The sequence below is a fragment of the Felis catus genome, chromosome A1, assembly GCF_018350175.1.
Source record: "Felis catus isolate Fca126 chromosome A1, F.catus_Fca126_mat1.0, whole genome shotgun sequence".
NCBI lineage: Eukaryota > Metazoa > Chordata > Mammalia > Carnivora > Felidae > Felis > Felis catus.
In genome coordinates this window covers 163,209,232-163,232,171 of record NC_058368.1, presented here as the reverse complement: position 1 = coordinate 163,232,171, position 22,940 = coordinate 163,209,232, and the positions used below count along the sequence as shown (strand labels likewise).

The 22,940-nt window shown below is 36.4% G+C and overlaps 1 protein-coding gene across 16 annotated transcripts in view; it reads right to left on the bottom strand.

The window, feature by feature from the left end:
• PAM (peptidylglycine alpha-amidating monooxygenase) overlaps positions 1 to 22,940 on the bottom strand; it is a 286,468-nt gene that overhangs the window by 238,924 nt on the left and 24,604 nt on the right. Inside the window, exon 2 of one of the 16 annotated variants that reach the window (XM_023258791.2) lies at positions 1,768 to 1,877. The exons of the other annotated variants lie outside the window; for them this stretch is intronic. The gene's annotated coding sequence lies outside the window, so the exon portion shown is untranslated. The remainder of the gene's footprint in view (positions 1 to 1,767; positions 1,878 to 22,940) is intronic. 16 annotated transcript variants of the gene reach the window in all.

Sequence of the window (22,940 nt, the reverse complement as noted above, 5' to 3'; positions counted from 1 at the left end):
ATTCCATGTGTGGAAGCATTCTATAGAATGCAGTTTTTTTTCATTTCTTCCCCACAGATACCTGCCCTCCTTTGTAACCAAGCCCAGCAGAGTACCCAATGTGTGGATTCTTTTCTCACTTTATGTAACAGACTGAAATTATTCAAAGTTTTATCCTTCAAGAATTTTAATTTTGCTTTCATTTAAAGATCCAGAACTAGATCTTTATACTACCTCTGAACTCACTCAAGAGTCAATTAATGTTTTCCCAAAGCTAAACACAGATTATAAAGCCTTCAATGTTTTGAATCTAAAAGTCAAAGGAATTACAGATGATGGCTTAGTCTAATACCAAAAAGTTATTTCAACATTTCGTGATTCTAATTTTGATTATGATTCCCAGAGGAAGCTCTGGATTAAGTTCTAATACACTTTTTCTAAAGAAGCCAGTTTAAAATAAATTCCCGTTTTAGTCTCTCAATTAGTGGAACTTTAAAATACATTTTCCCTAGGATACAAATAAAGAACTCCGAAGGAAATGTAGAGCATTTGTATGAATCACAGCATAGATATTGTTTTCGTGAAATAAAAGGGAGCATAAGCAGGGTTAAAGAAGCTGCCTGCAGTCTAAGGAGACCAACGGAGCTGAAAGGGTCTGACAGCAGGATGTGGGTTATAATGCTTCTGAATGAAATCCTTTTGTGCAAGGGTCTCACAGAGGGCATCCAGGCAGGACTGTATGTTTGGATTGAAATTAATCAACCGGTCAGTTCCACAATGCTAAGATTCCTTCCGTTTAACTGATTAAGGCAGGTTTACAGGCAGCTCCCAAATGATGTCAATAGCTTCTAAAAGGTCAAATGCAGCAACACACAGCAAATGTCCTAGAGTAAAAAGCACCAATAACTTCTTCCTCTATAATTTGCTGGGTGTGACTCATTATGCAGTGGATTATCCCTTTTTAATCAACTGCCCTGGTTTTCTTTTTCTGTTCATTTTCCCCCAAAAGCTAAAACATATTTCTACATTTTAATGATATATATACATTACAAGATTGCCTATTATATTCTACAGTGTATCGGACTAAAACGATATAAGTGGTCCAGCTTCAGCATCACATTTTGCATGGGGGGTAGAGGATGGAGCAGAAAAGGGCAGAAGCTGAACTATTCTAGTCTAGTCAATAGGGCCCAACTACAAGCAAACCATTATCTGTGTGATTAAAGCAAATTCACACACAAAAAGCTACAGCCCTAATAAATGCCACTGTCAAGTAATAGATGCTCAGGATATAGCATTACGAAAGAGGAAGAACCACACCAGGTGGAAAATTACATCTGGGTTCAAAACTATGAATTCTAGCCCTTCAAGAGCTTCTTTAAAGTCCACTGTTTCATTGTCTTTCCCAAGGGACTGAATGCATTCTTGTAAAATATCAATCATGCATGTCTTGGGCACTGAGTCGAAAAGGCAAAGGGAAGAGAAGATAAGCCAAGAATACTAGAGTGTAGTGATCAGGACCAGGGCTTGTCTGACAATGCTATAGGAACAATAACTGTGGCCCAGAGACTCAGAGAAGTTCCAAGAACTCAACAGAGCCCCGTCCCGCCCATTAATGTCCCTGACCTTCAGTTGTGAAAAGGGAGGCATTGTTGTACAGGTTCGTAGGGCACAGCACTGGGTCTAAATCTCAGCTCTGTCACCTCCATTCCTGTGATCTTGGACAAGCTTTCAACCTCCCTGGCATCACTTTTGTTACCTATAAAATTAAGGAAAGAATAATCCTACCTCTGAATGTAGTTGAGAGCACTTCTAGGAAACAGTCACATTTTTAGGTACTGAGAATACACAGTGCTGAACACACCACACAAGGTCACTGCTCTCAGGAAGCTTGCATTCTGGGATGGGAGATAAAACAATAAAAAATTATATAAATAACATAATTTTATATGTATGGAAAAGGGCTGTGAAGAAACTTACAGGATGAGAAGATAAGAAACTGACTGAGTGGGAAGATGACTTAGATACACTTGTCAGAGAAACCTGAACCTCAGAAGAAATGATACTTGAATAAGGAGAAGGAGCAAGATGTGTAGAATAACTGATCAGGAAGAATATAAAACAGAAACAAGCTCATAATGTATGAAGAACATAAAGAAGCCCAATGTGGCTGGAGGACAGAGAGCAGTGAGCAGTAAATGTAGATACCTATCAGACTAGTAAGTGAAGAAGCCAAGTAATGAACTCATGAACGGTGCTCGGGGTAGAGGATAGAACTGGAAACGTAAATTTGGGAAACATCTACTTAACACCCAGCACAATGTCTGAACATTATGATTATGAATAACTAATCTCTCTATTCCCACTTTTTAAGTAACTGAATTGACACCTGCATTAGGGATACTGTCAGCAAAACAGAAGGAAGAGAGAAGACTGGTAGAAGTGGATTAGTTTAGGGAGAATGAATGTTTCACGTTGACTGCCAACTTCTACCAAATTCCGGGCATTCTGTGTTGAGCAGGATTCTGAGGCCAAGTATGAGCCTGGGTAACAATGTGTTCCAATATATGCAAGATATATAAATGGTAGCATATTTCCAAGGCTCTAGAATTCTAGAGCAAGGATCTAGAATTAGCAGTGTTTGTTCACTATAAATTTCATTTAAATTTTTGGTACTTTTTTCTTATAATAATATAAATTAGATACCATTACCATTCCTATTACGTAATTAAGAAACCTGAGGCTGAGAGGGAATAATTTATTTGCCCAAAGTGACCAGCCTTCAAATAATTAAAACTAAGAACCAAATCTGGGCATCTCTAACTCCTGAGACCATGCTCCTACCCACTGTAATATATTCATGTAAATTTGCTAAATAAGTCCTTATATGTATTCCCCTAACTGCACTTTAAGGGTCTTTCCAGCTGAGCTTAGCACATCTGGCTCCAGGATGGAATGTCTTGTTCAATCATCTCTCTAATTCTGGCATGTTCGCTGGTTTCTAAATTAACATGTTGCTTTCTTAAGGAAGCATCTTGGCACAATTCTTTTTCTGTGCCGATGTTAGTGGAAAACATCCTAGTTGTTAAAATATCAAATCCTATTTGATTATTAGGTAATTTTGTAAGCAAAATGACTTAATTTTAGCAACTGTCAGAGTTCCAAGTTATTTTAGCAATCACCTACCTATTCTTCAGCTGATAGCTTCCCATCTAGCTGCATTCACAAGCCCACAGATACCCTGTATCAATGAAGTTACTGCTATTGTTATTGTTACCCCATCCTGACACACAAAAGCAGATTCATATACTTTGACTAAAGAAAAGAAATTTTTAGGAATTTAATGTCCTAAGGAATAGTAATTTTAATTTCAAGGATTCTAGGGCACTGAGAAATAAAAACTCTTGTGTAGGTTACAGACTAACCACACCATAGGCAGAAAAGCTAAATATATTTAATCTTGAATTGCCTTGTCCTTTCTTCCCGCCACCATGCTTTCCTTTGCACTTATTTTCTGTGAGAGGGCTTCATAACAGGAAAAAAGTATGCAGCATACTACATTGATCTAATTCCAGCAAACTACCCACAATTTGAATTTTTATTAGCAAGAGCCATAGGCAAAAGCAATAATGCACGATACCTAACAGAGTGGTTAGTTTTATTCATGAATTCATGCTGGGTTAAGAAAAGAAAAAAAAAAAAAGAAGAAGAAGAAGAAAAGCCAACTTCAAAGCACTACTGAAAGATGATTAACTCTCTAGCCACAAATGAGAATCACAAGCTACTTTGATGTGTGAGAATTTTTAGTGCCTAAATTTAAAAAAAGGACATCTACAAGTTTAACCATTTGAAAAAATCCAATGATATACTTCTTTTGCATTTTGAAAACCAGTAATTACCTGAGGGAATAAACAAGATTAGAACTCAGCCTCAGAAATTAAGCCTTAAATGCATTACCACACAAACAATATTCCTCCTTCATCATACAGTTCAGGGGCAAAATGCCAGCTCTAATACGCTCAGTACAGGAAACAGAACTCTTTACATTGGCATTTTCTGATTCACCACCCCACAAGGTACTCTGGGCATTAATCAAGCTACATATGCAACTTCATCTCAAAAATCCAACAAAGTTGAAATCAGGAGTGTTACTCAAATGTACAAACCATGTGGGAGATCCTTATAAAGACTATGGTTGTATGAAAATGTGTGCCAACATTAACTTGAAACTAACATTGACAATGATCTATAATTGCTAATCCTGGAACCCTGAGCAATCTCTATCATTTATAGAGTGTATGTCATGGTCTGTCTTCACACAAAAATTGAGAATTATTATTTAGTATGTATAATTCTCAAAGGCTGTGTGAAATAGGCCATGGAATATCCTGTATAAATTTCAAGAGAAAATGGAAATCACTAGAAAGAGAAGTGAATGGATTAAAATGTGGGATTTTTCTTAACAATGGTTCAAAGATATGGGAAAGATGTAAGGCTGATACCATGAATTTTAAATGGTTTTTAACATGTAAACATATTAGATCTGATATTATTTATTAAGATACTTATATTTACCAATCTGAACAAGTTTAAATATTGTTAAAAATTAAATGCTGTAACATTACATTTTCTATTTCCTATCAAATTGACACATCTCTATCAATAACTACTTGGAAAAATATGCAAGACAATCTCAAAAAAAATCACTGTGCACATTATGCAAGATGAAAATGCAGCTTTTAAAAAAATACTCTGTCTGACATTCAGTTCTGTATGCTGCTACAGCAGGTCAAAAGCCATTAGCCACCTGCTGGAAACACATACTAGGAAATAAAATGCCCTTCAAAATTATTTTGCATACAATATTCTCAATGTAAAATGGGTGAAGTTATATTCTAAATGTTTTCAAATGTGATGCCTTGAAAGTAAATACACTCACCATGCCAGAAGTTAATTTCAAAATAAGATTTAATAAGGGTCATATAATTTGGAGTATTCACATTAGATAAAGAAAGTACCACGTCTACTATGAGAGAAATGAATACATAAATGAAAACATATAATAACCAAGCAGCTCAACACAATGGCTACCACTGTCTCCTTTTTCCAATAAAGTGACAGACTTAATTTGATTCCTGGGATTCTTAGGACATTCTCTCTCACCATTCAGTAGTCTTCTGGGGACTGACCCAACAGTCCTTTTGTATCAATAAGACATTCTACAAGTCATTCAGAAAAAGGAAGCAAAACACCAGCCTCTGTGCCATTGCACATAAAGAATTCACAACTCTGTCTTGTTTAACATTTTGAAACTTGGCAATGAAGTATATAGCTCAATATCATTAATATATTAATAGGTTCTATTCACAATTATTAGATGACTGGTCATGTGGCACTTTGTATAGCCAGGTACTAAGCTCAGTACATGACATAATCTTAATGCATTTAATCCCCACAACAACTTGATGATATAGGTATTATCCTATCAGTATCTCACAAATAAGGAAATTAAGGCACAAAGAGGTTGAGGAATTTGCTCACAGTGATACAGAAGCAGATGGCTACATTTCAAGGAGGGAAACTTACAGTTTATAAAATGTGAAGTCCTGATGTGATGGGCAACCACAGGAAAGAAAACAAAAGAGGCCTAAGTCAAGGACAGCCAAAAGAAAGGATGGAAGAGAAACAAAGGCTTTTTCTTTTTCTCTATTTCTATTTATTTCTGTTTACTATCTTCTCTAATCTTACTGATGGTGGTGTGCTTAATAAACAAAATAAAGAGGTAACAGAATTGTAATCTGGTTTGCAAAGGCAAAGGTGACTTCCACTTAATCACTAGGAAGATCACATTTTCTTGTCTTACTTAAAAGATGGATTTCTGTTTTGTGGACTGCAAATACCCAATCTCACTGCTCAAGCCCTGAGATTACATCCAATGGATAAATACACATTTTGGTATCATGTCAGATTCGCAAACTGTAGAGGCAGAAATGGGTTTCTAAGAGTCCTATGTTATTCACCTATAAACCTGGTTCCTAAGATAGGAGCACCTGGCTGGCTCAGTTGGTTAAGCATCCAACTTCAGCTCAGGTCATGATCTCATGGTTTGTGGGTTCGAGCCCCACATCAGTCTCTGTGCTGACAGCTCAGAGCCTGGAGCCTGCTTCAGATTCTGTGTGTGTGTGTGTCGCTCTCTGCTCCTCCCCCACTCATGCTCTGTTTCTGTCTCTCAAAACTGAGTAAATGTTAAAAATAAAATAAATAAATAAACCTGGTTTCTAAGATGGATCAAGGGCAACTCTTGGAGACTGACTTCAAAAAGGGTCAGTGGAGTTCCCAGGCTGTTAGCTCTAGAGAGGTCTCAGCTTCCCTGGTGTTACCCTCACTGACTTGAGCCATGCTAAATTTGTTTGTAAGAAATCTTAAACTGGCTCTCCAATGTAAGTGCCCAGTGATCTTTCCAGGGCCCTAATCCAAAACCTATCATCGGATCATGAGAGGTTTTGTTGGTGCAACTGGGTATTTGAATTTTCTTTGATTACTCAACAAATAAAACAACAACAAAAACATTTCCCCTTAAAACACAACATTGGAAGCCTGTAAATCTTCAAACACAAATTAAACAAAATACCTCTTTGTTAATAAAACATGGAATCATACAAAATGCATCTGTCAAAATGAAGATTCTAAAATATTTCAGTAAAAAATTCACTAAATCTCAGATAATAAGGTTGGAAAAGATTTCTTTTTCCACACCCCAAACAAAGGAAACTGAATCCCTGCCTTGACTGGAGACTGTTGCTATTTGTTTTATGGATAAAGGCCAAATTATGCATATTTTTGTGACTTCAGTCAAGATTCAAGGTCAGTCACCAGATTTTCTCCCACACCAACAACACAGCAGCAGCATGAATTCAGATGTTCCTCATTCATTTCACCGTGAGTCTTTAAATTTGTTTTCCCTGTCAGAGTAGCTAAGATTTCTTCCTTTGTCAAAAGGGTAGCCATTAAGAAAATCACTTAGCTAATAAACAAGGAAATTAGCTAGCAAGCCTGATACAAAGCAGATAGTCCCAACACAAACAGCAATCTACACACAAATTAAGGCTGTAAAGAGTTGCTCTGATAAGCACTTTTAAACTTAGTGGCACTCAAACAACTGAGCATCTCTAGTATTAGGGGTCAAGCAGCAGTTTTAAACTTTTCTTCTTGCCTCACTTGGTGGCCACAAAGATCTCAATAATAAGTACAGAGTTTTACCTAAGGGTGTGCTGAGAAAGATACAGCAGTAAGCAAACAGAATAATTATGAGGGCAACATAACCCATCTTCCTTTCCAACCATTTTTCTATTCTTTCATTTGTCGCTGTTTAGAGGAACAAGCTAACATATATTTAATTTTGTGAAAAGTCTCATAACCTAAGTAAGTAACAGTGGAAATAAAATCATCACTCTCATTAAACATGTTGTCAGATTTTGAAGTGTGTGGTTATCAAGCAAAACATCAACATCAGAATTTACATAGTTACATTTTACATGTCCAAATGATACACATTTTTAAAGCTGATAATCTTTAATTTATACACACAACAATTTTTTGGTGGGGAACAGCACCAAAAAATAACTAAATACTTGTAAATTTCACTAAATTTCACATTTAATCAAATGGCTTCAGTTTTCTACAAAAGTTAAATTTTTAGTAAAAGTCTACATTAGAAATACTACAGATTAAGAAGAATCTGCTATTATAATCATACTAATATCTTCTGTCTAATTTTAAGGACAGAAAAATCTCCCTCATCTAATCACTTCTAATAAAATGCTTGAAATGCTTTGTTCAATCCTAGATTTAATAATTCCTACCTTTAGTTGGTTGAAAATGTATCTAAATCAGTAAGAACCCACTTCTGCCAATTCATTCCAGGAAAATATTCATTTCCACCTGCCAAATCACACCTCTGCTCCAGGCTGGGTCATTCTTGGACTTTATTAAGATGAATCTTCTGCCTCTACTCCCATCTTTGTGAGACCTGGTGATCACAGTCAGTCCTGTATGACCCTCAATATATCAGAAATAGAAGATAACCGGTAACAAAACATGTTTAAATGATCATTTAAATTAGCCCTATAAAATAGAAAGTATGAGTCTCAAGAAGTAACTGGCCAAGGATAAATAAACCATTTTAAGTACATTATAAACTCAAAAGTATTAGATAAGTAATAAATTTTATTTAAAATTCCTCAATAAAAAGATCTGTGAATGAATGAATATGCTTAACAAAATTTAAAAAAAATCTTTTTTAATGTTTATTTTTGAGAGATAGGGAGGGAGCGCACACGCGAGTGGGGGAGGGGCAGATAGAGAAGGAGACACAGAATCCAAAGCAGGCTCCAGGCTCTGAGCTGTCAGCACAGGACCTGATGCAGGGCTTGAACCCATGAATGGTGAGATCATGACCTGAGCCAAAGTCAGATGATTAACCAACTGAGCCACCCAGGTGCCCCAACAAATTTTTTAAATGTTTTTAATGTTTGTTTATTTTTTTGAGAGAGATAGAGTGTGAGCGGGAAAGGGGCAGAAAGAGAGAGAGACATAGAATCCGAAGCAGGCTGACAGCACAGAGCCCAATGTGGGGCTTGAACTCTTGCACCCACGAAATCATGATCTGAGCTAAAGTCGAATGCTCAACCAAATGAGCCACCCAGGCGTGCCTGTTTAACAAATTTTTAAAAAGAGAGCAATGTGCCTTTAATTTATTAAACCAGAAACTCTCAGGTAAATATAACACAATATATTCAATATGTTTCACATATTGTTGAATTTAAGTTTTAAATTCTTAATGTAAAAATAATCTACTCTGGGGTGCCTGTGGCTCAGTCGCTGAAGCCTCCAACTCTTGATTTTGGCTCAGGTAATAATCTCATGGTATGTGGGTTGGAGCCCCACATAGGACTCTGTGCTAACAGTGAGGGCTTGCTTAGGATTCTCTCTCTCCTTCTCTCTTTCTCTCTCAAAATAAATAAACATTTTTTTACAGTGTTGCTATAATTACTTAACACATTTAATATTTTCAAAATGCTTCAAAATCTTTTACTAGTTCAGTTTTTAAATAAGAAAAGACATTACTATATCTGTGATTTTTGAGCTCTAAAATAAAACCAGGACTTACTGCACTTAGTTTACTTAAATATACTATATATATAATATGCTTAAAATACCACACTGAACCAGTAACTGTTCTAAACATTCTGTAATAGTTTCAAATTTTGACAAAGTCCCATGGACAAAAGCTTTTAATTTAAACATTAGAAATGAAAAAGCCTAGGTACTTCAGACATAACTCAATTTATATGGATATTCAAATATATATCTAGGTGTTTCTTCTAAGAATTTTAAAAGCAAAGAATCAGGTGTTCTACAAAAATTCACAAATTCATACAGGTTACCTTACACAATTTGTAAAGGAAAAAGTAGGTTTAAGACATTTTGGTATAGAACGAAAAGAATGTATTCTGTTCCTATGACGACCAAGACTCCTAACCAACCATGATGACAAAGGGCAGATGTTTTAGAGAGAAAAAAAAATTTCTATATACTTGATTAACATCAGAGTCTACTTCGCAGCACTATTAACTTACTTGCTACCTGAGACTTTGTTACTTTTTTTTCTCTAAGATGGCTACAGACAGCACATTTCTTGTTCATAGTCAAACTGAAACTACCATAAGCCTCAAAGACTGTCAAGCTGTACTCTGATTTTCAAGAAGTTTAAACCAATGGTAATTATGAATTGCAAATTCTTCACTTGACAAAGTTACAATTTATAGGGCTCCTTTAAACAGCAAGTACCTCTAATATATTTAGAAGGGATTTCAAATTACAAAAACTCAATTTGCTATCAGATTATGTTAGTACACTGCCCCCATTCCAACTCTTCATAATGCCAGTTAGTGGCAAATAGGTGCTCCTGTATCATGTTTTTGAAAGCTTAAGAGAGTGCACATCAAGGGCCCCTAACACAACCTAAGAGACCTTAACAGTCAATTGCTTGGTAAACAGATAAGGAACAGGCCTTCTGTAATTGCCAAGTGCTTTTTATGCAAATACATTCATTTCCTGGAACCTGGTAACTGTTTGTTTTGAAAGTAACCTTATAGTCTTTTCACATTCACTTTATCACTATTGGATTAGAGAGCAATTTATGACCATAAAGATTTAATTTACCTTTAATATATTTCTCAACATTATGATTTTGGCATTACTTTCATCACCCCATCCCCTCTGATATATATACAAACCCACATATATGTATACACATCAGTGTTACTTTCACATATCTGAAGTGAATTTCCTAAATTGCATATGTACCATGTTTAAATATAAACTATAACCTGCAAACAATAAATGGCTCTAATCTCCTTCTTGGAAAAAGTGTTAGTTACTTAAACACTCTGCTGTAAGAAACACAATTCTACGCAATAATTAAATTATTATCTTCCTTATTAGCATGGGTACACCTTCTCTCCACGTTTGCATATTACCCAGCAAAAATGCCAACTGCTGTTGTGTTTCAGCAATACTTGGTGTAATGGAACATATTCAAATGGAAATGTGCGCTCTACCTACACTTTCCTTCAAGAAACTACTAACAGCTAGATAAAACCCCTTATCAGAGACAAATCCCTTTAGAAAAAAAGGATCTAAAGTTACCTAGTTATTATTATTATAAGACTGAATGCTTTAGGGCTAATTGACAGGGTAAATGTTTCTCATCTGGGGTTGAAGAAAGGAAACTATCTTGCCTTCAGAAACAAAACGGAAATAAAGTTAAGTAATCTATCTAAAAGAATTTTTTTGTTTTTTTTAATTTATTTTATTTTTTTTTTTACCTTGGTAACACTTGGCAAAATGTTGAAAATAGAAAAACCCACTGGAGAAAAAGTATTTGCAAAAAAAAAAAAAAATAACATAAAACAGGTAATATCTTTAATGTGTGTTGGACCCAAGGAATTTAACAAAAATCCCCTACCCCTGGACAAGCAAAGCAAGACTAACTCCATTTTGTGCTACACCCACCATCTCATTATACCCCCCACATGACCTACTTATTGCTTAAGACACTCCCCCATCCTAGTCAAGCCGCTGAGCACACCCTTACTGGAAACTGGCTCATATAGGAATGTGGAACCCCTAACCGCCAATTCTTAAACCCCGCCTTTTGCCCGCCAAACTTGCGTGCCAATTCTGACCAGAGTGATAGGCTAGTTCAAACAGTTACTATAGGGTAAATTGTAATTCAATTGGCCACCTGTGTGTGGACTGACATGACTATGCAAGTTTCTGTGTGTGTTACAATCTCATCGGCCACTGGCCCCTATAAAACTGCTACGCCTCTTAACCTAGGAGTCCAAGTCGCTGCTCCGATGTGTCGGGTATACTTGGGCGCAAGCTCGAGCTTGCAAATAAACCCTCATTCATTTGCATCGGTATCGGCTCCTTGGTGGTCTCTCGGATTCGAAATCGGGGGCATTACATGTGCATATAAATAAGTCTTACAAATAGAAAAGAGGAACACATAGGATTAACCCCAACATGGAGAAAAATAAATGCTCAACAATCATATAAAAAATGCTCAAGTCACCGTTGAAAATTAAAATAAACGATCATAATTCTTTATTTCTCTAATTGGCAGTTAAAACACACACACACACACACACACACACACACACACACACACACACACACACTAATTCCAGAATGGGCAGTTGTTGCTCTCATATAGAACATCACAGAAGTATAAACCAGAAGAATCTTTCTGAAGGGCAATTTGGCATATATGGATCAAACACCTTTTAAAAATATTCATATTCCTTTACTTAACTCTACTTCTAGGAATTTATTTTAAGAAAAAAAATAGAGGGGTGCCTGGGTGGCGCAGTCGGTTAAGCATCCAACTCTTGATCTCAGCTCAGGTCATGAGAGCCTGCTTGGGATTCTGTCTCCCCTCTCTCTGCCCCTCCCCTGCCTGTGTTCTCCGTCTTTCTCAAAATAAATAAATAAACTTAAAAACAATTTTTTTAAGAAAATAAATAGAAATAGGCAAAAGATTAATCTAAGTATTTCCAGCATACTGCCATTTATAATAACAAAAACAGAATAATATTCTAAAATCCCAGTAATAGAGAATTGGTATAGGCATAAAATAAAGGGCAATGCAGCTACTTAGAAAGCAGCTGTAAAAGAATATTTAGTGACACGAGAAAATGTTTACTATTTAACACTCAGTGAAAAAAAAATTGCAGGTTATAAAATACAGTAACCATTACGATCCTAATTTTATGTCTTCCAGTTTTGTATCTCTGTTCCTGTGTGTGCATACATGCGGGGCAGAACAGGAAAACTGCTGGCAAGCAAACAAATGATATCAGTGTTTATCTTTGAGTGGTAAAATATGGGTAATTTAAAAAATAGCATTACCTTTGTGTTTTTTGTTTTTGTTTTTGTTTTTTGCATTTGCATTTGCCAATGTTGCCTAATGAATGAATATAATTCAAGAAGTAATGGGCCGGGGTGGGGGAAGGGGGAGACAACATAATTACTCAGAAAAACAAAACTAAGTTCCTATGTAGGAGATAGTTTCTGATAACTAGAATCATACTGCTCAGAATAATGAAAATAATGTTCCTATAAAAGACTAAAATCAACTCTGCCAACAAAAATACACAGTGGCATCACTCTCAACCTGGCAAAACCAGCCATATGAAAAAGCAGTGTTACGTAACCTAATACCATACTATTTAGATAGGTTTCCTGCATCGCCACTTAGATTTCTGCCCGGGAAAATAGTCAAATCACCCTCATAAGAACCACAGGCTTAAATGAAGCTGTGGTCATGGTAAAAGAAGCACTGAGATGGCCACGAGACCCACAGTCATCTCTGTCCATCTATAAAATGAAGATAATAGCACTATCAACCCTACAGCCAATCTTTCAGGCGACGAATCATCCATTCCTCAAGATAATACTAATACTGTTTTAAATACCAATGACAAAAAGTCTTGGCCTATTTTATAATAACTAAGAAATACCAGTTCCCATAATCTAATATATTGTACACTGCAGTTTTATTGTCTATATTTTAAAGGTTATATTTTCTATCTGTTCACTGAGCTTATAAGTAGGCTTAACGAGGTACAGTTAAGCTGATTACTTTGCACATGAAGATATGACTATAATTTCCTGAATAAACAAAGAGCAATCAACAAATATTTACTGAGCATCTTCCATGTTCTATGAATTATGTCAAGTACTGAAAGAAAATATTTTGAATTATTTAGGCAAATCACTCCCTAGATCATATACAAGACAAGGAATTTATTTCCTCCAATTCAGTCTAACGATGACTACTGAATATTTATGAATATGAATAATTAGCTAACCCTTCTATATGTCTTATTAGTTTGTTCTCTAACTGGAACCATTTTATTACTTTATGATACCATTTTAGTAAGTTTTGTTTCTGTTATTAAAGTAGAATATACATAGCATAAAATTTACCTTTTCACCATTTTTAGACTTCACATTAAGTCCCATTCAAATTATTGTGCAACCATCACCACGGTCCATCTCCAAAACTTTAGCATCTTTTCCAAACCAAAATTCTGTGTCCATTCAACAATTACTCCCCATTCTCTGCCCGCCTCCTACCCAGCCCTTGGCAGCTACCATTCTATTTTCTATTTCTATGAATCTGAACACTCTAAGTTCCTCATGCAAGTGGAATCATACAGTATTTTTCCTTTTATGTCTGGCTTATTTCAGTTAGCACACTGTCTTCAAGGTTAATCCATGTTGTAGCAGGTGTCAGAATTTCATTTCTTTTTTAACACTAATATGCACTGCATGTATATCCCACTTTATCCATTCATCCATTGATGGGCATTTGGGTTATGTCCACCTTGCGGGTATTATGAATAATGCTGCTATGCACGCTGATGTACAAATATCTGTTCAAGTTCCTGATTTCAAATCTTCTGGGAATGAACACAAAAGAGAATTGCTAGGTAAGTTCTGCTTTTAAGAATTCCAACTTTCAATAAACATATCTTTTGATATTTTAAAAATCAGTATCAAATTCAGTCTCTGGACTGAATTTTTAACAGCAATATAGCTATTTTATTCTCTTTCAGGATATGCTTTAAAAACCCAAGTTAAGGGGCGCCTGGGTGGCGCAGCCGGTTAAGCGTCCGACTTCAGCCAGGTCACGATCTCGCAGTCCGTGAGTTCGAGCCCCGCGTCAGGCTCTGGGCTGATGGCTCAGAGCCTAGAGCCTGTTTCCAATTCTGTGTCTCCCCCTCTCTCTGACCCTCCCCCGTTCATGCTCTGTCTCTCTCTGTCCCAAAAATAAATAAACGTTGAAAAAAAAATTAAAAAAAAAACCAAGTTAATAAACCCTGCTAATAACAACATTAGCCAACTTTTCCCTAGCAAAGTGCATCGCTCTTTGGTACTGTTATCCATAAATACTCTTCCTGTTTCCCCACATTTTGTATTCTCTGCTTTTCAGTGTGAATCATCAGGGCACTTAAACCACCAAGCCATTCTGTTTTTGTAGCTGATATGTTCCCCTCCAACTATTAACATATTCTTACCTCCCACTTCCAAGTAACACATACATATTTTGAAAATGCCCACCACAATGCTCACAATTCTGCTGTTAAACTAATAGTTACTTAACAGGAAGAACTTCAACCAAATAGAGTAAGAACAAGGTAGTATGTTTCAGATCAAATCATGACCCTCCCTCTCAACACAATATTTAATTTCATACCACCATAAAAGCCAGATCTAATATACCTGGCCCAGAATATAAATATTACTATCTGTTATTCAGTGGTACTACAAAAGGATTCCACTATATAAAAAAATTAATATGTGAGGATTATACTCACATCAATATGTGAGTAGTTTTTAAAACTATGTAAATATACTAAAGGCATTTCATCACTATAGTGAGTGGAAATATACTCTAGAGATACAAAGCCAATTTGAATTCCTAACTGTGAATTACTGACCACTTGAGAAGAGAAATGTAGTTTCTATCAAAAAGAAATAGAGTTATTATGCCTTGCATACAATCCATAATTTTAAGATACCAGTGGCATGATGAAGTTATTAAAGTCTTTCTGACAAGGTAAAGACCATCATAACTCACTGCCACCTTCATCAAAGCTGGTGAATTATGGATTTTATGAAGGGTAATTACCCTTCAAGTAAAGTATGTGGGCAGTTACTTATTATAAATTTTTATCTTTAATACATAAATTGTCACACATTGTTAACAAACAATTTGAAGCAAGCTGAATTATGTGATTAAGTTATAATAGAAAATTACTTCATATCTGTTCATTTCTCCTCCAAGACATCAAATATACGATTTATGTTACTAGGGTCCAGTGATTGATACTGAAGTCAGTTAGAGCTGTGGAAATACAAATTAATTGAAATAGGACAAGACTTCCCTCAACTATTTTAACAGTGAGGAAGAACAAGAAGTTTTCAACGATGTGATACAATTTTAGCTCTTAAATCAAAAAGTAAAGTGAAGATAGAATGATAGAGTTAGGATGCCACCATTTTGCAATATTAAATGAATAAACCAAATTGAAAAAAAAATTAAAGAATCTATTTTGCCAAATCCATCAACACTGATACTAACAACTTTGAAATATCTATAATATATGCATCACTTAATAAATCCCAAAAATGTACTCACTATACATGCTAAATCCTAACATAGAGAACTTCAATTCCTTAGATGGGAGCCTATTGATCAATACTGGAAATAACCAATATTTCCTGAGAATATCCAACATTAGTTTTTTTGTAAAGCCCTATCTGTTTTGCCAAAGAATCCACACCTCAACTTGCCCCCCATGAGTATCGTTAATTTGGATTTCCTTGGTGAGAGTTGCACAACAGTTTTCTTCTGGAAGTAAAGGTGACTGCGGTAAGTGAAGTTTGAGTTTAGGCACTTAAACCATAACGTGGCATATTTTCCATACCTTTTACTGACTCCAACCATGGGCATTCCCAGAACACAAGAATTCCAAGTAGCACAGGATCGTGAAAGCTATATTTAGAACCTGGCTGGGCATATGCCCAAGTTACAAGAGTCCTATGGGTCTGATAGGACCTGGACATACAAATACCCCGGACTACATCTATTCTTCTTCTGCGAGCTCCCCACCTCAACTGAAATGGGAAAATGTGGATTGTAAAACCATTTTTGAAGAGGATAAGCAAAATGTTAAAGATGGAGCATTTCTCCCTGGCCTTTACATCTGCATAATGATTTCTAAACTAAGGGAAGATTTAAAGTGAAAGTCATGCCATTATAATTCAAGAGTGGTGATGAACAGTTTTAATTTACAAATCTCAGATAGAAGAATAAGATGATTTTCTGCTTCCAGAGGTGCTACCTTCTCACTGCGTTGTAAGGGTCAAATGTTACAGCTGGGAATTATCATTATTATACCTAATTATAATCACACTTTGCTTGGTAGCTTTCTTTCACATAACTTTTGATATAGAAATTGTTATGATATATTCTTGACCTTTATACTTTGCATCAAAAGAGTAGTAATTTACTTATTCCTGTTCAGAGTAAATTATTGATTTGCTACTGACTACTCAGAATGAAGATTAATGGAATAGATTTAAAGTTGTAAAGAATTTGGAGCCTAGGTCCTCCTGACCGTAAACTTTTAGCTAATAAACTGGAATGTGTCAAAACTGAAAGGCAAGGTTTAGTTTTCATATATATATAAATTGTACTACGTTTTTGGTATTTTCTACTTTTTCTCCATGAACGTTTCAGAATACAATTCCTAGAAATCTGCTGGTTTGTAATCTTCCCTTCAATGTTCAGAAGTTCATAAAAATGACAGAAATAACAGAAGACTCAGAAACTGTTAACAGCAGCAATTTAGAAAGTAAGACCAAGTAGAAAGAGGGAAAATTTGTTTTCAGTATTAGGAAGAGCTTAAATTTAATTATGGCTAACTAAATGCGAGGCACTTTCCAAAATACTTTTAGAAATGAATTCATCAATGCTTATAAAACCCTATAAAATGGATAATACCAACCAACTAAGCCACTTTGCAAACAAGGAAGCGAAAGCACAGAGTGTAAGTACTATGTCCAAAGTCACTACTCCTGTAAGTGGGTGTAACTCAGTCTAGCTCCAGAACCTGTAGTTTTAATCATGACACAAACCACCTCCTTTAATTAAAAGCTGCAACAAGATTTTTTTTCTTTTTCCTATCTCAGTTCTTTCTCTAAAATGAATATCTTTTGTGTATGTTTGACCCAAGAATGGAAGTTTACAAAAAGTAACTTTTGTTTTACTATAATTTTGCTAACATATTCTACAGATTTTATTAATTACTAAAAATAACTCCATATAAATGATCCAAATAAGAGAGTTTACAGATGTGTTTAAAGTTCATCATCTTTGGTTCAATCTGATGTGAAATGGACATGTTTAGTACATATATAAAATTTAGTACATATATAACCATTTAAATGAGTGATTTTAAAAATGTAAATACCATAGTGAGAACTCACAATTCCCCCCTAATCCCCATTTGCTTTCAAAGTTCTGGAGCCAAATTTTAGGCAAGAAACCTCTTGGATGGTTAAGGTCACTTCATATTCAACAGGTTTATCTTTTCCCCCAAGCTTACACTTCCCAAACGCATTTCTACCTTGTTTAATCACATCATCTAATCAACCAAAAAAGAAACTTCATATTTTTTTCAGCCCATGCTCTCTTTCAATACCTTCAATGCAATCATTCATCACAATATTCTGCCAATTCTATCTCTGGCACATCTCCTGAATCTGTCACCTGCCTTCATTGCTGTATTCACTGCTCCAGTTCTGAGCCCCATTTTCTTACCCCAGGAACCTGTAATGGTAACAGCTTCTAACAGACTGCTTTATCCTCTGGTTTATTCTTTAATCAGTCCTTCATACATCTCTATCAGAGTTCTCTTCTAACATAAAAAGAAAATTAAAAGCTTTTAAGTTTCCAATCATTTAAAGCAGAATTTCCAGGGACACCTGGGTGGCACAGCTGAGTGTCTGACTTCAGCTCAGGTCATGATCTCACGGTTTGTGGGACCAAGCCCCACATCAGGTTCTGTGCAGACAGCTCAGAGGCTGGAGCCTACTTCGGATTCTGTCTCCCTCTCTCTTTGCCCCTCCCCCGCTTGCACTCTGTCTCACTCTGTCTCTCAAAAATAAGCATTTAAAAAATTAAAAAAAAATAAAGCAGGATTTCCAAACTATAAAGTATATTACATTCACCAGAAAGGCTTGTTAAAACAGATTGCCATAAGACCCCTCTCCCTTCCCGAGTTGACCGGACTAGGATGGGGCCCAAGAATCTGCATTTCCTACAAGTTCCTAGGTGGTTATAATGCTGCTGGGCCAGAGACCACACTTTAAAACTACGTGGGGGGGACGCCTGGGTGGCGCAGTGGTTAAGCGTCCAACTTCAGCCAGGTCACGATCTCGCGGTCCGTGAGTTCGAGCCCCCCGTCAGGCTCTGGGCTGATGGCTCAGAGCCTGGAGCCTGCTTCCGATTCTGTGTCTCCTTCTCTCTCTCTGCCCCTCCCCCCTTCATGCTCTGTCTCTGTCTCAAAAATAAATAAACGTTAAAAAAAAAATTAAAAAAAAAAATAAAACTACGTGGGGACGTTTCATAAAATGCCCTGCCATACACCCTCAACCAAATACATGCAGGATTTCATTGTGTGGAGTTTTTTTTAAATCCTCCAGGTGATTCTGATTTGCACACTATTGTGAACTGTATTGTGTGCTTGAATTTAAATTCTTTTTTTAAATTTTAATATTTGTTTTTGAGAGAGACAGAGTGCAAGCAGGGCAGGGGCAGAGCGAGAGGGAGACACACAATCCAAAACAGGCACCAGGCTCTGAGTTGTCAGCACAGAGCCCCACGCAGGGCTTGAACCCATGAATCAAACCATGTGACCAAGACTTGAGCTGAAGTCAGAAGCTTAACCGACTGAACCACCCAGACATCCCTGTATTGTGTACTTGAAATTTGCAAAGAGGATAGATCTTAAGTGTTCTCACCACACACAAAAAAATGGTAACTATATGGCCTGATGGATATGTTAATTAGCTTGACTGAATCTGTCAGATTCACAATGTATACCTATAGCAAAACATCAGGTTGTGCATCTTAAAAATATACAGATTTGAGGGGCGCTTGGGTGGCTCAGTGAGTTAAGGGGCTGACTTCAGCTCAGATCATGATCTTGCGGTCTGTGATCCAAGGATCTTGCTCCACCTTGGATTCTGTGCTGACAGCTCAGATCCTGGAGCCTGCTTCAGATTCTGTGTCTCCTCTCTCTGCCCCTTGCCTCTTGCTCTCTCTCTCTCTCTCTCTCTCTCTCTCTCTCAAAAATGATAAACATTAAAAAAAATTAAACATATACAGAGTTTATTTATCAATTATACCTCAATAACACTGAAAAAAAAAACCCAAAACCCACAAATGTAGCCAGGTGTCCCCTATTCTTATTTGCTCAGTCTGGTAGCCCTACCCACATTTTCATTTCAAACCGGGCCCAACAAATTGTGTAACCCCTCCTGAGCATGACAGCAAATCTAAACATTCAGTTCATAAGGTAAATGAATGAACTGAGTAATATACAACACCAGCTGAGATCATACTGAATGAAAAACTTTCTTTTTATTTGAGCATCTTCCTTTCCTGTCTTCGAATCCCCCACAGAAACACACCCTGATGTACAACTTTCCTGCCAAGTTTCCATCTGCACGAAGGTGTAAAAGTGCGGCTGCCAACTAGGAAATAAAAACCTGGAAATGAAAGCCCTTTAGAGATTTAAACACTACCAACAGTATGGAGAGTATATGGAAAGAATGAAAATTTTAAGAAATACTTTTCACAAAAGCACAATTTCTTTAAAAAAAAAAAAGGTAAATGGAAAAAAGAAGCCAACGTGTTGCCTATACCAGTATCACCAATAATATATAAAACCAGAGAGAAAGAGAGAAAGCACTGGAAATATAGAACTTAATTGATTCTGCCTTCTCTACTAGCTGCACTTACAAACCTAATATTGACTTTGGAAATACTTCTAAACCCTGCAATGCTATTTTGATTTTTTAAATATTACCTTTGAAAAGGTTTTCATTCACTTCTCAATAAATACAGATGGTTTTCCATCAACTGTCTTACCTAAGTAAGGGTTGGATTTTTCTTTCTTTCTACTTATAGCTGTCAATCAAATATATATGAGTTTGAACTCATTTTGCAATAAACGTTTTCAAAATCCTTTCTCCTTCCCCTGGGAGAATAACAAAGGGTAAAACAAAAAGGAAGATGACTTCATATAATCCTTTCATTTCAGATCCTGGTTCCTTCCTGCTATGAACTTCATGCCAGAATTCTGCTTTACTTGCTTCAGATATGGACAAGATGAAAGGAGCTCTTATACCCTATAAAGAGTGAGTTCACCTTCGGTGTAAATGTTGGAGAAGTGTGAAGAATGATTTCATGTTTGGAGAAAATAGAATGTGTCCCGAAAGTGTTCAGGTTTGAAATGCTCCAAACGTTTAACTGCTAAGAATACCAATTTCACCAGCAGGATGTAACAGCTATCTGTCCTTCATGAGTTCCGTGCTTAAGGCTTGAAGCAAGTAGACTGGAGCAGATAGCGAACAAGAGCGTGGGATCTGGCAGTCGACTGGCCTTAGATCCCAGCTCTGCCACGTAGGAACCCCATGACCTTGGGCAGGCTTCTTGGGCTCTTGGCACCTCACCTACATTAAGGGGGATGATAAAAGCAGTATCTACTTCATAGGGCTATTGTAAGAATTAAAAGATACAATTCTTGGAAAAAGGCCTAGTCCACAAAAGCTTCATGCAAGTGGTGTTATTAACATTAGTATTAAAAACATTTCTGTTTAATCTAGGAATATAAGTCCCTGTATCTGATAGTGAACCTTCTCACTTGTTTTTCCTGGCAAGCATGATGGACATCAAGGTTTTAAAGAAAAGTATTATTTTGTCTTTCATGTCGCATCAAGAGTCAGAGCTTGCAAAAAAGCAGAACTATTTTTACAAATATAGCCTGGTTGGGAGACATTGTAATGTACAAAGAGCATCAGGGAGACACCCGTGAGATTTATTAAAGTACTGGTTCACACTGAAACTATGACCGCACTTTAGCTTTTAGTCCTTTTCTCATCTGTAAAATGAGAAAGTACCCATAGAATTTCTAATATTTCCTGCAGAACTGAAATTCTAATTTTGTAACCTTTAACATCAATGTCAAACTTGTCAGAAAGGAATTCCATGAACTCCTACCTATCAGAGGGTCTTCTTAGGGTAGTTTTTCTTGAAATTCTCATTTTTCTCATACTAAGAAATTTATCATCCTACACTGTACATACTTCCTACCCCTCCAAAGCCAGGAAATAAAATAATCCCACTGTTGAATAACTAGAAAATCAAGAATGAGAAATTGGTAAAAGCCTCCATTAGTGCTGAGCCTGACAGAAAAATTAATACTACCTATTAGTGTGGTATGCAATGTTTTTTATCCATATAAACAAAGATTACATAATTCTAATGACAGATTTGGGGAGCTGGTAGAGACCTCAGAGTAACGCATCTCAACCTGGAGTAGCTTCACCCCCCAAGAGACATTTGGCAATGTCTGAATTCATTTTTGTTTATCACAACTAGGGGAGAGCGCTGGCATCGAGTGGGTAGAAGCCAGGGATTGCTGCTAAACATCTTCCAACACAAGGACAGCTCCCCTAAATAAAGAATTCCCTGGCCTAAAATGTGAAAAGTATTACTAAGGTTAAGAAACTGCACCCTAGGACAACGGTTTTCCATGGGGGCAGTACTGTCCCTTAGAAGGTGATGCAGAAATCTGGCATCAGGGTTGGTGTGACAAAAGGGGGCTACAGGCATTAGGTGGCCAGGTCCAGGGATACATCACGCAATGTGCACTCTTAATAGAGTGCCATACCGTATGCTACTCAACTTTCAAATGTCTCATGAACCAAAATGGTGATCAACGTGTTTATGATTATCTAAGCCAGAGCCTAATTCCATCATACATATGAACACAAAAAAAATTTTGTATGGTTTAAAAACTTTTATGTTTAGAAATGAAACTACATAAATCAAGAGAAGGCAGAATTTTGTTTAATCTGGAACTCTGCTAAGAGTTGCTCATCATTCTGGAAAAATAACATCACCAACACCATTTATAGTATCTGAGTGGGCAATATAATAAAAACATCAATCTATGTGTATAGCCATCACATACACTGTTATTCTACATATAGGCACAGCCTTCTGAATACTTCATTATGTCTTCCTGTGTAACTGTAACTAATTTACATATTAAAAGTATATTGTTTCATTATAAATTACTTGATTTGTATTGTTATTTTATATTACAGGTAGGAATTTTATATACACATAAATATAAGTAATATATATATTTTTATAAAATTATGCATGCAAGGAGGTTATATTATATAGGATTTCACTTCCTGGTAGCAAAGAAGGTACTACAAAACATATGCTGTAAAAAAGAAGCATTGGATCTTCCAGGGTTGAGAATCTTTGCTTTACAGAATACCTTATTCAGCTCCTTCATTTTATGGAAGTCAAGTTGGATGCCTGGAGAGGAGCCCAGGTTCCTCATGGCAAGTCCAAGAGTTTTCCATGACAGGTAATTCTGGTCTTAGATTCACACTATCAAAAGATCTGAGTAGTAGAGACTGCCTGATTCAAATTCACACAAACGATTCCCTCCAAATATACAATATAAACCCATCTTGTACAGGATCCACATCTAAAATATTACTATGGGAACCAC